A 2,080-nucleotide genomic window follows, 5' to 3' on the forward strand; every position below is an offset into this window, starting at 1 on the left:
CAGAAGAGCGAGAGAGAGAGAGGCAGAAGAGCGAGAGAGAGAGAGGCAGAAGAGCGAGAGAGAGAGAGGCAGAAGAGCGAGAGAGGCAAGAGAGGCAGAAGAGCGAGAGAGGCAAGAGAGGCAGAAGAGAGAGAGAGAGGCAGAAGAGAGAGAGAGAGGCAGAAGAGAGAGAGAGAGAGGTAGAAGAGAGAGAGAGAGGTAGAAGAGAGAGAGAGAGGTAGAAGAGAGAGAGAGAGGTAGAAGAGAGAGAGAGAGGTAGAAGAGAGAGAGAGAGGCAGAAGAGTGAGAGAGAGAGAGGCAGAAATAGAGAGAGAGAGAGGCAGAAAGAGAGAGAGAGGCAGAAAGAGAGGTAGAAAGAGAGAGAGAGGCAGAAGAGAGAGGGAGGTAGAAAGAGAGAGAGAGGCAGAAGAGAGAGAGAGAAAGAGGCAGAAGAGAGAGAGAGAAAGAGGCAGAAGAGAGAGAGAGAGGCAGAAGAGAGAGGAGGGCAACCATCAGTGCTACTGGGATAACTTATTTCCTCTCACTACCTCACAGTTCATCTGTTGTCTCCAGGGAAGTGGGCGAGAGGGAAGGTGTGTATACGCCCGTGCATGAACTCGTGTCTGTGACATGTTTCAGTCACCAGTTCCACTCAGATGTCCATACAGTACATATAGAAGCATAGACGTACCTTTAGTGCTTCTGTTCCCCTAATCATCACCCACAGCCTTCAGTTTCTGACCTAATCACTGCGTTTCCATCCCGGACATCAACCTTCTCCACATCCAATCTATTATTCAAAGCCATCATCCAGCCACAGTAATACATGGCCGTGTTTTACATCTCCTCCAACCAAGAGGGAATAATCCTCTTCTATTGACTAACTTCAATACATGCCCCACAGAAGCCAGCTAGCAGCTACAGGCTAATATGCTCCATTGTCATTGTGTGATCGGGAGGCTGTTGTGGATACAAGCTGTGGCTCATCCATATGAGCCATTTGCTCCCAGTACACAAGTCCAGCTGGTGTACAGATCCACTATAGGAAGGCTAATAAGACAACATTGTGACTCTGAAGCAGGGACAAATAAGGCTGGATTAACTCTAATGCTGGATGGCTCGGGAGGCAGCGAAGGCTGATCTAGGATCAGAATCAAACAATGGAAAATCCCCCTATGCTAATGAGACCGGAGTCTGGGTGAGACTGCTCTGGAGTCAGCTCATAAGAGGTCACCCATAAGTGAAGGGAGTGAGTTAGCTGTCATGTGACCTGACCAGGAAAAACTTTGGAACCTAGCTGTACAGACTATAATTCTAGACCCTAGCTGTACAGACTATAACTCTAGACCCTAGCTGTACAGACTATAACTCTAGACCCTAGCTGTACAGACTATAACTCTAGACCCTAGCTGTACAGACTATAACTCTAGACCCTAGCTGTACAGACTATAACTCTAGACCCTAGCTGTACAGACTATAACTCTAGACCCTAGCTGTACAGACTATAACTCTAGACCCTAGCTGTACAGACTATAACTCTAGACCCTAGCTGTACAGACTATAACTCGAGACCCTAGCTGTATAGACTATAACTCTAGACCCTAGCTGTACAGACTATAACTCTAGAGCCTAGCTGTACAGACTATAACTCTAGACCCTAGCTGTACAGACTATAACTCTAGACCCTAGCTGTACAGACTATAACTCTAGACCCTAGCTGTACAGACTATAACTCTAGACCCTAGCTGTACAGACTATAACTCTAGACCCTAGCTGTACAGACTATAACTCTAGACCCTAGCTGTACAGACTATAACTCTAGACCCTAGCTGTACAGACTATAACTCGAGACCCTAGCTGTACAGACTATAACTCTAGACCCTAGCTGTACAGACTATAACTCTAGACCCTAGCTGTACAGACTATAACTCTAGACCCTAGCTGTACAGACTATAACTCTAGACCCTAGCTGTACAGACTATAACTCTAGACCCTAGCTGTACAGACTATAACTCTAGACCCTAGCTGTACAGACTATAACTCTAGACCCTAGCTGTACAGACTCTAACTCTAGACCCTAGCTGTACAGACTATAACTCTA

The sequence above is a fragment of the Salvelinus fontinalis genome, unplaced genomic scaffold (genome assembly GCF_029448725.1).
Source record: "Salvelinus fontinalis isolate EN_2023a unplaced genomic scaffold, ASM2944872v1 scaffold_1572, whole genome shotgun sequence".
Lineage (NCBI taxonomy): Eukaryota > Metazoa > Chordata > Actinopteri > Salmoniformes > Salmonidae > Salvelinus > Salvelinus fontinalis.